The sequence below is a fragment of the Polypterus senegalus genome, chromosome 3 (assembly GCF_016835505.1).
Source record: "Polypterus senegalus isolate Bchr_013 chromosome 3, ASM1683550v1, whole genome shotgun sequence".
NCBI lineage: Eukaryota > Metazoa > Chordata > Cladistia > Polypteriformes > Polypteridae > Polypterus > Polypterus senegalus.
Genome location: NC_053156.1, coordinates 202,974,430 through 202,986,992, shown reverse-complemented (window position 1 = coordinate 202,986,992; position 12,563 = coordinate 202,974,430). Strand labels below are relative to the sequence as shown.

At 37.8% G+C, this 12,563-nt stretch overlaps 2 long non-coding RNA genes across 3 annotated transcripts in view; one reads left to right on the top strand and one right to left on the bottom strand.

The window, feature by feature from the left end:
- Positions 1 to 12,563, bottom strand: part of LOC120525786 — a 314,026-nt gene that overhangs the window by 190,960 nt on the left and 110,503 nt on the right. The gene's annotated exons all lie outside the window — the stretch shown is intronic.
- LOC120525787 overlaps positions 1 to 12,563 on the top strand; it is an 86,034-nt gene that overhangs the window by 57,611 nt on the left and 15,860 nt on the right. Inside the window, exons 2-3 of the long non-coding RNA XR_005633019.1 lie at positions 8,704 to 8,819; positions 10,327 to 10,507. This is a non-coding gene — a long non-coding RNA (uncharacterized LOC120525787). The remainder of the gene's footprint in view (positions 1 to 8,703; positions 8,820 to 10,326; positions 10,508 to 12,563) is intronic.

The following is a 12,563-nucleotide window of genomic DNA, read 5'->3' as shown; positions in this document are numbered from 1 at the left end:
AGACATTTGGAAATTAGTTGTGAGGTTGTTGTCATTGTTTTCTAGCCAAATAACAAGGCTGCAGAGTAGACATAGTCTGAAAGCAAAACATTGGCCATAAAGGTTGCTACATTCACATCTTGAGCTGTTATGAAAAGAGAAAATACTCTCAAAATAAAACTTTAAAACCCCATAACATAAAAGGGCAGATAATGACAGCTGAGACCACAGGCATCTGAAACCAATAATTATTGTCTCTCAATAATGTTCTTCAACTTACTCATGAGTTTTTTCATAAAGCACTGTGTGCTTGATGTCTAATAATTTTAGAACTTTTTAAGAAGTTGTATGTATGTAAAGTTTATGCCATAGTGAAAATGTATCACTACAAAATCAGTACAGAGTAAAAATGACAACAGAAAACAGTGAGATTGATACAAAAATCCCCACAATAGGTGGATAATTCTGAGTTGGGAGGAATCCTTGGGTTTACATTTTAGCAACCTTTTATTGTCTTTTGCATAAGGGGAATTTGTTTGCCCTTTTGATATAGTTTAAAAATGGCAGAAGAATAAAAATTAAAATGAAAAACATAATAAATCAGTAAAAAACAATATGGGACAAGTATGTTATAGACTACTAATTCCAGTAAAGTATATTAAGCTCACAACTTTTGATATTATCCTCACGCAACATTAATAAAATGAATGGGCCTGTTTTACGCAATTCAAAAGCAACGTTAATGTGTTATATAGTTTTATACTAATTAATTGTTATTTAACTGAACTACAATTTTGGTATACTCTTCTCATAACCATTTTGATCAAAGCTGGTAATTAGCACAAAATCAGACAGTCACAATTCTCACCATAATGCGATTTGTTCTGATTATTTTTTTAAGTAGAAGATATTGTCTAGTTCATTAGGTTGGACGTTCAGTTTCAAAATATTGACAAGTGGTTTACTTGATATAAGCAGTAATAAGCGAACCCCAATGAGTTTGCTTCATCTTGTGACAATATTGTGACAATAACTAAGTACCAGAATGATTTTAAAAATTTTTTCTCCCCACTTTCTGCCTCTGCTTCAGATAATTGAAGGATTAAATTCTCTTTGTATTTAATATTTGACTTTGTATATTATACTCTAGAGGCTATAAAATATTATTCTAAGATTTGGTTCATGGGTGGCACGGTGGCGCAGTTCACTTCCCGGGTCCTCCCTGCGTGGAGTTTGCATGTTCTCCCCGTGTCTGTGTGGGTTTCCTCCGGTTTCCTCCCACACTCCAAAGACATGCAGATTAGGTACATTGGCGATTCTAAATTGTGTCTGGTGTGTGTGTGTGCCCTGCGGTGGGCTGGTGCCCTGCCTGGGGTTTGTTTTCCACCTTGCACCCTGTGTTGGCTGGGATTGGCTCCAGCACACCCCCGTGACCCTGTGGTTGGGATATAGCGGATTGGAGGATGGATGGATGGATTTGGTTCACAAACATTTTAAGGTATGACCCACTTTAGGGCAATAATTTTGATTGCGATCCCCACTACAAACTCAACCCTATTTGTAAATAAACAACAGAAGACCAGTGATAAAATAATTATTAAATAATAGAAATACTGGTGCCATATGTTACCTAATAGCACAATTTGCCTTTGTTCTTCACATTTCCTGGACTTTCCACCTTGTTCGAGAAAGCACATGCTAATTATTTTTAATCACTGCATGGCACTGGAGTCTTGTGGAAATTTCAATTTTGCTTTATTTATATAAGCTCTGAAGTATGATAAGGCATCATTTCAAAGCTGTGTGCTGTGAGTAATAAGTGCAATATCGAATATTCAAGGAAAAGTACAAGCTATACCCATTTTGTTAAAGACGGATACATTTTTGAAAAGATCATTGGAACCTTTTACTTATTGCATTGACAAGAAAGAAAACAAAAATATATTGTACGCAATGAATATCTCAGAAATGGTTTTACTGTTATTTCAAATAAACTCAAGTGTGTAGTTTGTCGACAACAAAATAACATTTATATATATATATATATATATATATACTGTATATAGCACATTTTCATACAAATGGTGTAGCTCGAAGTGCTTTACAAGATGAAAAAAGAAAAGTTTATATGAAACAAAAATTAGGCAATACTAAGTAACAAAGAATAAAGTGTTGTCAAAATTAAGTACTGAAGCCATTAAAGCTACTTCGACATTTAAATATGAAACACCCAGACAAAAATGACAAGCCTGTGGAATCTTTGAAAGAAAGCTATATTTCTTCCACAAGAAGCAAGCCATTTTTACTTTGGCAACCACCACTAATGATAAAGAATTACTGCCAATTTATCGAGTTGCATTTCACATTGCAAAAGCCATTAAGCCACATATAACTGCCAAAAATCTGATTTTACTGACAGCCATTGATAGGGTGCAAATAATGTTTGGTGAAAAAGAGCTTGAGAAGCCCAAAACAATTCCGCTCTCCAATAATCTATATATACAGTATAATTCACTAAGGCAAGACAACCATGGAAAGCACGCCGGAAGGGGCGTGGATTCACTAAGCCGCCGACAAGTTAGACACCTATGGCGCACGCAGGAAGGAGCCACACCCACCAACTCCAAGCCCATTGGATACGACGACGACTCGCAGGGCCACGGCCACCAACTCGGAAACCACTAAGTGCGACTCATACGCTTCCACTGCTTATGTCCCAACCCTTTGTACACACCCCCCTCCCACCTCGCTACTACCGTGGCCGGGTGTCTTAGTGGATTATATATAGAAAAGCAGCCAGATCCGCACAGAGCAATGAAAAGTCTATGTCAGTCACACGTACATCTGGACTGTATAAAGATGACGACTCAAGTGACGAGTTGGAGGTGGGCACATGAGCGGGCAGTGCATACTGAACGAGAAATCAGCAGACTAGCATGACGGACGGAGCTGAATGGACGTCCTTCTCCTCTCCTCCCGTTCCAACCTCCGCACCGTGCACCCCCATCCCTCCGTCTGGCAGGAGGAGGCGCGAGGACGGTCCGTCAGTTTTCAGTCACGGACAATTGTGTGTTGGTTTGTTACAATGTTGCTTTCCTTGCTGATTTATTACATTACTGATTTTTCAAATGTTACTTTTCTCCCTGTGCTTAAAAATCATTACAAAAACGGCCTGATTATACGGCGTATGGTACGCCGCGGGTTGGCTAGTACAATATAAAGAAAAATAAGCAATATGGCAGAAAATATTCAAACAATATAACAATAATGAAAATATTCGGAGGTGCATGTGCTTCTCATTTCAGATGAAACAACCACAGATATTTCCAACTCCAAGTCAAAGTCTAATTCAGCAATAATTTACAAAATGTCATCCACTGAGTATTTTGCTTTGCATCTTTCCCTCTCTCACCAGATGCCGTTGCCATTTTTGCCATTGTTTGCTCTTTGCTTCTCATGTTATCACAGGGATTAGACATCAACTGAATGAGTCTAACATTCCCCCAAGCAAAGAGAGTCTACTTTTATTGTAACAGCAATAGCCCAAGTCGACATCCGCCATAACTGTAAAAGTGTTTTTTGTGTTATTTTAGCTGTTGTGAACAACACTTTGGCGATCACTGGCATTATCTCTCTCTCTTGCTCTATAATTCACTATTTTTGCTGATGTAGGTGTTTTTTGTGGTTATCCATACACCTATTGCATACTCTTACACCTCTTTCTGCTCTTCTATAGTGCCTGTTCAAGTTTAGATGATTGCTAATGTTCTGACAGTAAACACTTGTTTTTCCATTGTTCCCTTGGAATAGATTGGCTCGAACAATGGTTCAAGCCCAGTGGCCTCTTCCCTCCTAAGTCTGCCTCTGGTGATCAGTCTGTTTTTCTTTGAATTTGTCCTGCGAACACCAGGGGCTTCATGTATCAACGGTACGTTCGCACAAAAATGTTGCGTCCTCCCATTTCCACGCTCACATCGTGATGTATAAAATCTAAACTTGGCGCAAAGCCACGCACATTTTCACAGTAGCTAAAACCCTGGCGTATGCAAGTTCTCTGCTCAGTTTTGCAAACTGGCAGCACAGTACCCAGCGTCAAAGCAGTGCTTTTGTTCCAGTGTGGTTTCTTATATTATGAGGGAAATTATATCATTTTAAGATGAAAGGCAGCAAAGTATGTTTATTACATTATACAGATAAAATGTTAACATTATTTAAATAATCTATATTGTTAATAATTAAACAAGTGAGAACACTGTGTCGCAGCACTAGCAATGACATGGCACTCAATTCACGGATTGTTCCTGCCTCGTGCTGTATTCTTGCTGGGACTGGCGTGATACTGGATGGATAGATGGATTGAATAATTAAAAATGTACTACGAAGATATGTCATTGTTCTTTAAAAGTCTTCAGTAATCGGCATTCTAAGCTTACAGTTGGCTTTACATCAATTACAGAGCTGATTGTGTGGCGATTGGGTACGTGGAGAAAGAAAAGGAAGGACAGGAATTGGTGGTTAGTACGTTTGAGAGAGACAGTACTGCTGCAATAAATTATTTCATTGAAGGTCCCACACGGCACAGCAAGCATCTTGCTGGAGGCAAGAACAATCTCTGGTCCGGGAGCCAGTTCGTCACAATCACTGTGCCACCGTGTTCCTATGTTTAATATCATGCTTTAACTTCTATCATCATGAAAATGATATCAAGTATACATCTCAGCATTTAAGTGATCAGAGATCTGTAATATCACAAATGTAATGGATGCATGTGTCCTGTCGGAGGAAGAGAAAGCCAGTTTAAGAAGCACGTAGTGATTCACACATAGAGCACATAAAAGAACGTATACAAAACAAAGCATTTAACGTGCCACTTTAGTTACGATGGGATTTGAGAAACTAGTAAATTAAACGATTTTACGATGAAGTGTATGATGTTCTACTTTAATGACAAAATAAACTACGTGATTACAGTGGAAATTTCGAGATTAAAGTTGACAAGTAATGCTTTTTTCCTACTATGTCCCTATTTTTTGTCTTTTCTCTGTACCCTAATAACCTTCCATATGACACTTAGACAGTGGGCTACAACTCGCCTTTTCACGGAAACTTTCATATCTGACAGCTTCTTTTTTATTTCGGGCACTGTGCAACTTTGTGAACTTGAGCTTTCGAGTTTCTCCGGCACTCAATGTCACTCGATCAACTTCCTTTTGTTGTTTATACCACTGTTTAAACCAAAAAATAGTATGTTTATACTTGCCTCCACTTGGTATTCGCTGAAATTCTTCTATTTTCCCCCGTGCTTTTGCCATTGTCTTTTTACAGAACACTGAGCTTAAGGGCTATTTATATTGATTTGCATATTCAAAGAGGCATAATTCTGGGAGGAGTTGGGGTGGGGCAGCAGGCACGTGCATGTGTGTTACTTTTCACACTGACCGGAATTTATGTAGTGAATGAACGTGGAAGTAGGTGAACGCACAGATTTATTCATCTGGGTTTTTTTTGATACGTACAAACATTTCTGCTTTTGTTTGTACGCCATGTTTTAGTGTGAATTCTATGGACGGCGTTATGCATGAGGCCCCAGGTCATTTTGTGGATCATTTTATGTGGGAAAAGACTACCACTATAGCCATGCCATGGATTCTACAGAATTCAAAAAAGACTTCTCCATTATCATTAATTTATCTGAGTGCATGTTTTCCTATGACCATTTCTTTGTTATCTGTAATTTTGCGTTGAAGTATCCTATTACTAAGACAGAGACAGTATCTCCTTTCTTAGTGGAAAGTAATATGCATGTCACATAGTTTTAATTTCAGAGGAGTTTGGCACTGTATTAGTTAATGCTTCTGAAAGCCAACAATATTAATTTGGACATTTATGCAAACACCATTATGAATTCCTTATAAGACAGCCTAGCTATTTTTCAGTGTATAGCTCACTTGAATTGTTTACTGTAATTTTGTTTTTGACTTAAACATGATTGATTATATTCAATTGTTGAATCACTCAGCTTAAACATTTGGTTTTTCTACAGGTTTTACTCTAGACTAAGCTACATATTTATCTCTACATTGCTCACTTCCCTTCCCTTCCCTTCATGAGAAATGGCCAGCCTGTTCAATCATAAGTGTGCATTGAATTAGTATAATTGTTGGAAGTTTAACTCATCTTTGTTCCAGAATTGTGTGTGGGCGTGTTCCCCTGTGATGGACTGGCACCTTGTCCAGCAGCTTGTTCCTGCCTTGTATTCTATGCTTGCTGGGATAAGCTTCAGATGAGAAAAGTTCTTTGTTTTTTGTTTAGAGGTTTTGTGAATTTTGATTTTACAGGCTATTTCATTTACACTTCGCATGACAGCACAGTCCACTCTCCCTTGCTCAAACCCAGGTGAAAAAGGCCTAAATTTTTATGTAGTGAAGCAAGGTTTTTTGTCTACAAATTAGTTAAATTTCTGTAAAAGATAGAAATTTACATAACACAGCCATGACCCTGTTAATCACACATGAAAAAGCTGGTCCATAGCTGGCTATTTACTGGCTTCTTAGGTCTGCTTTATTGTTGCTCTGAAAAACAGTTTTACAATAACAAACCTTTAAAAATGATAAATGATGCTGTGCAGACTTGTGTGGCATTATTCCAAGTTCAAATAAACACTTTTACTTGTAGTTGGATGCAGTTATTGTCTTTGTCATGTATTTATCCTTTGACTCGTTAGCTTTTAGGTCCTTTGCTGTGTCTTCTGCCACTTGAGGCTAAAAGACAGTTGGAGAGGAATATAGCAGATAGGAGATTAAAAGACTGTTGGAGAGGAATATAGCAGATAAGGTGAAAGTAGACCCTGACAGATTCTTTCAGTATTTTAGTAGTAAAAGTCAATGAGGAGATGAAGTGCATCAGAAATAGTAAACGGGAATTAAAAGTTACAGACAATGAAATAGTGGATGACCCAAACTTACATTTTTCTGAGGTCTTCACAAGTGAGCAAGTGGATAACCTCACAGAGGTAAACGGAACTACTAAGGAGGTGCTTAGGGATTTGGAAATTGTAAAGGGAGAACTGCTGCTCAGATTAAATAGGATAAAATCAAACAAATCACAAAAAACACGTAATATTTATCCTAGAGTTCTTAAGGAGGCTAGTGAATACATATATAACCCCTTGACACATATTTTTAGGAAGTCACAGCGCACTGGAGAAATTCAGAAAGAAGGACTGGAAAATGGCAAATATCATCCCATTATATAAAAAGGGTAACAGAACAGATCAAAGCAACTATAGGCCCAGTAAGCTTAACATGCATCACAGGAAAATTAATGTAAGGAATTATTAAGGATAAGATTGAGCAACACCTGACAAGGACAGGATTTATTTGGAACAGTCAGCATGGGTTCAGAAGAGGGGGGTCATGTTTTACTTACATGCTGGAATTCTATAAGGAGGCAACTAAAGGATATGATCAAAGTGGAGCTTATGATATTATTTATCTTGACTTTCAGAAAGCATTTGATAAGGTGTGACATAAGAGGTTGGACATGAAACTAAAAGAAGTAGGAGTTCTGGGTGATGTTTTTAGATGGGTGCAGAATTGACTCAGACACAGGAAGCAGAGGTTTATGGTTCGAGGAACCTCAGAACCGGCTGATGTTAAGAGTGGTGTTCCACAGGGGTCAGTGCTACAGCTGCTGCTATTTTTAATATATATAAATGATTTAGATATGAATATAAGTAACAAGCTGATTAAGTTTGCAGATAATACCAAGATAGGTGGATTAGCAGATAATTTGATATCTGTTATATCATTACAGAAGGACTTGGCTAGCATATAGGCTTGGGCAGATTTGTGGCAGATGAAATTTAATGTCAGTAAATGTAAAGTATTGCACATAGGAAGTAAAAATGTTTGAATACACAAAGGGTGGTCGGAAAATCGAGAGTACACCTTGTGAGAAGGATTTACAGTAGGTGTCATAGTGGACTCTATTTTATTGACTTCCCGACAGTGTTCAAAAGCCATTAAGAAGGCAAACAGAATGCTAGGTTATAAGTCAAAGGAGGTTATGCTCAAGCTTTATAATGCACTGGTGAGGCCTCAGCTGGAGTACTGTGTACAATTTTGGTCTCCAGGTTACAAAAAGGACATAGCAGCACTAGAAAAGGTCCAGAGAAGAGCGAATAGGCTGATTCCAGGGCTGCAGGGGTTGAATTATGAGGAAAGATTAAACAACCTGAGTCTATACAGTTTGAGCAAAAGCACATTAAGAGGCGACATGATTAAAGTGTTTAAAATTATGAAGGGAATTAGTACAGCACACAAAGAATGATTGACACTTGGAATAAGCTACCAATTAGTGTGGTAGACGGTAAGACTTTAGGGACTTTCAAAACTCAACTTGATGTTTTTTGGAAGAAATAAGTGGATAGAACTGGCAAGCTTTTTTTGGGCTGAATGGCCTATTCTTGTCTAGATTGTTCTAATGTTCTACTTCATAAGAAAATGGCAAGTCTGCGATCTGGAATTCCCTTCATGAAATATGACTTCTTCTTGCATATTTGGCTCAATCACTAAATTTCTCTATATACAAATGATTTCTTACTATTCTTGGCAACATCCCCTAAAATCTTCCTCACATGGTTTGTTCAGTTCTTCTGAGTTGGCTATAAAATTGACAGGTTTAAATCTATTTATCTTTTAATTACACTCTTTCATTCCACAGTTTCTCCACAGTCCAGTTTGCTGACTATTTCAATTGAATATCTGGGCAATAGAATATCATATTTTTTTGAAGACATTGTTGCCTCCACTTACTAACAGGTTTTTAAAAGTTTTAAGGTATGTTTCTCCTTTCTCCCTTTGTTTTTTCACTCTAGATTGTCAGTTATCAAAATGAATGTTCCTTTGCTTTAATTTTGTTAGTGCTATGCCATTACTTTTCCTCATAAAATATGGATCAAGAGTTACATATCCTCTCTCTTCCTTTCCTAAGAGTGGTAAAAAACCATACATTCTACTTGATTTGTGGTAAGTCAATTGATGGGTGCTCTTGCCTGATTTAGAACTATATCACTGTACATTTACTGTTCAGCCACTCAGGTGCTGGTTAAATTACCATTTCAGCCCCTTTCTCACTGAATTTAACATGGTCTATTTCACATCCCTTTACAACTCTCCCTTTATTTCTTTGAAATTAAAATTACATTTTCCTAATTTAGGTACCTTTATTTACTATACCCCATGTCCATCTTAGAATAAACATACTTTCATCTTTCACAATGAGGCTCTTCATATTGGTGCCAACCCCCCATCTCTTTTCCACTCAGTTAGTAGGTTCCAGATTTTCTTTCTCCACTTATTCATTCTTCTGCTGTTTCCAACTGTGATTAGTTCTTAAGGCATAATGTGTCTTGCTGCCCTCTCGATTGTCATCATGCCTGCATTAATGTTTTCTGCTTTTTATATCCTTAAAGGCAGTGGTGGCCTTGTATACACTACTAGGCCCTTACTAACATCTTCAGTCTGGCAGTGTGACTTTTCCTCTCATCATTAACAAAAACAACTTTAATAACATTACATCTGATCAACCACTAAAAAACAAATTTAATAGCATGTTATGTTTATCTTTGACTACCAACTGCGCCTCTTTGCTCACAAACTTTATGCTAATCCTAATACCTATCTCTGCATGTTTTGGAACTGTTCCCACTTTTCTTTAGAGTTAGCTGTTTTTTACTTTCTGTCTTCTATTCTTTCTATTAAAATTATTTTCTTGTCTCATACATTCCTTATTCCTGTCTGATCTTTCCCTTTCGTTTAACCAACTGAGGCTATTTTTTTCAGGATTCAACTACAGGTAAATTACTACTGGCTTGTCACTGACAATTCCATTATTCTCATTCCTTAAATTTCGGAAAAAACCTTTTAATTCATTTTTTATGTAGTTTTGCTTGAACTTTCAGCACCATTTTATTGATCAATGCGTTATTCAGCACCAAATACAGAAGTGACAACTATACAATTGATAGTAGGCCGGTTAGCTGATGGTCAATGCTACAATCCGATCCTAACTACAGAACTGTCATTTTTCATGCATGTTTTTTAATTTATTTTGGGCTTGCAATATTTGTTCTTCCCCTACCCTCCCAGTCTGCAGAGCTGTAATGATTATTGATCCTCAAAAAGAACATGTGTAGGGCCAGATTTTTGGTCATGATCAAACACCATAGGGGAGTTTGTTTACCTCTTTTTCTAACTCAATTTTATTATAATTTTCATTAATACTGTTTTCTTTTTTTACCATTTTTGTTCTTGTTTGATATTTTCTAATAATTTCCTCTTGAAGTCTATGAATCCCACCATTGAAAAGGATGATTACAAACTCAATGTGGCAAATCAGGTTGAATTCGCACTGCTGGACCCAAAATTCAATGGTGTCAATCTGGAGAATGTCAGAGAGACTGAGAGACCAGGCACAGATCAGTCAGCAGCACACTGCCTCACAAACACACATGGGGCACAACAAGGTAAGCATTGTAAATATTAAGTGATTTACATTCTGTAGTTGAAATTGACTGATGTAAAGTGTAATGTGAATAAAAGAATGTGCTGCACAACTAATTAAAACTGTCATTCAAACAGAAACAGCCCCATAGATATCACTGTAGACACCTTTCTGGTGAAAAGAGAACTCAGCGATTACTACAGAGGTCAGCATTAAAGATCCAAGCAAGTGCTGCGTCAACAAAGAGCAACAGGATAAACACATCCTTGACCTGTTTTCAAAAACGCATGTGACTTTACCAACAAAATCTTTCCCTGGTGAACACACTCTTCAAGGTCTGGATATGTGATCAGTATAAAGTCGTCTTAGTTGCAGCACAGTATAATAAAAAAATTTCCTAACCAATCTTCCAGTTACAGAAGCACAATTCCAGTCACTAACACAAAACACTAACACAACACAACGTGCACTCTCTCCTTCTTTTAACGATCATAGTAATAAAACATTCATCCTGATTAATTTAATATTGAATAATTTAAACCCCTAAACCTCACAATCATTACCTATAGCAACAACTGAAATCATTAGTCAAATGTTTTGTTTTGTTATACACAAGATGAAAGAAGATGTACATTTATTTTTGATACATATTTACTAGGGGTGTGTGCCCCCTGGCCACCTATGGTGGCCCAATTCCATATAGCTCTCGGTCTACGATGGAATTTTTTGTTAAATGAAAAAAAAAATCTTTTTACAATATTTTACACACAGAAAATTCGTGATGCAAAACCATGGCCTCCTTATTGTGAAATGGCAAACCTACCATTGTGCCACCCATGCTACTTGTCAAATCGCTAACACACAACTGAACCACTACTGTTCTTAGCGGATGTATATACTGTATATTTTTTGACATTTGTACGTTAAATTGGTTGTATTGACAAGAGAGTATATATATATATATATATATATATATATATATATACAGTAATCCCTCGCTATATCGCCGACTTTCGGCTTCACTCTATCGCGGATTTTAAATGTAAGCACATCTAAATATATATCATGGATTTTTCGCTGGTTCGCCGCTTTCTGCGGACAATGGGTCTTTTAATTTAGGTTACATGCTTCCTCAGTTTGATTGCCCTGTTGATTTCATACAGTTATTGGCGGATGGCTTAGAAGCTACCCAATCAGAGCATGTACTACATATTAACTAAAACTCCTCAATGCTAAAAGATATGCTTCCCGCGTGGCGCTTGTTTTGTTTGCTTCTCTCTGCCTGGAGAGGGGGTGTGAGAAGAGGGTGCTGTTTACACAGTGGCTGTTTGGCTAGAAGATAGGACGCTCCTCTACAAAATGCCGCTTTATCGCGGTGCTTCTGTAGACTTAAAAGTACGTATTGATTTTTTGATTGTTTGCTTTTCTTAGCGAGGGCTCTCTCTGACATTATCTGCTCTTGACGGTGCTCCTTTGAAGATAAGATATGTTTGCATTCTTTTAAATTGTGAAAAAGAACTGCCATCTCTGTCTTGTAATGAAGCACAGTTTAAAAGTTTGACTAAAGGGTGTTATTTCATGTCTAGAGGGCTCTAATAATGTTAACAGTGTGGGAGAGTTTATAAGGGCTTAAAATATATAAAAATAACCATACAAACATATGGTTTCTACTTCGCGGAAATTCATTTATCACGGCAGAGTCTGGAACGGATTAACCGCGATAAACGAGGGTTGACTGTATTGTGGAGGATGGCCGGCCGTTTATCCTGGCCAATACCCCCAAGCCGCCAGGTGGAGCCCTCCTTGCAGCATGGAGGTCCCCAGAAGACCAGCAGGGCATCATGGACAATGGAGTTTTTATGCACAGCCCTGCTGGATGCCATGGGGGCCACAAGAGGGAGCTGCAGGGAGGACCGAAGATTTCTTCGTGCCCTATGACCCGGAAGTTCGTCATAGGAAGAGCGACAGGCTTCCGGGTTGAAGAAAATAACTTTTACCTGACCCAGAAGTGATTGAGAATCACATGGACTGGGGATTAGGAACACTTCCTGGTCAGGAGACTGTGGGAGCTCCCAGAC